Below are 269 nucleotides of genomic sequence, written 5' to 3' on the forward strand. Positions count from 1 at the left end.
GGGCCTCAGGTGAGGCTCGAACCCACAAGTGGTGAGATCATGATCTGAGCCGAAGTCGGACGCTTAAACAACTGAGCCATCCAGGAGCCCCTGAAATATTTGGTTTTAAAATATTGACAAGTCGGGGCACCTGGGTGGCTCAGTCAGTTAAGAGTTCAACTTAGGCTCAGGTCATGATCTCACCGTTTGTGGGTTCGAGCCCCGCGGTGGGCTCTGTGCTGACAGCTAGCTCAGAGCCTGGGGCCTGCTTCCGATTCTGTGTCTCCCTC

Source organism: Crocuta crocuta, unplaced genomic scaffold, assembly GCF_008692635.1.
Source record: "Crocuta crocuta isolate KB4526 unplaced genomic scaffold, BGI_CrCroc_1.0 scaffold415, whole genome shotgun sequence".
Lineage (NCBI taxonomy): Eukaryota > Metazoa > Chordata > Mammalia > Carnivora > Hyaenidae > Crocuta > Crocuta crocuta.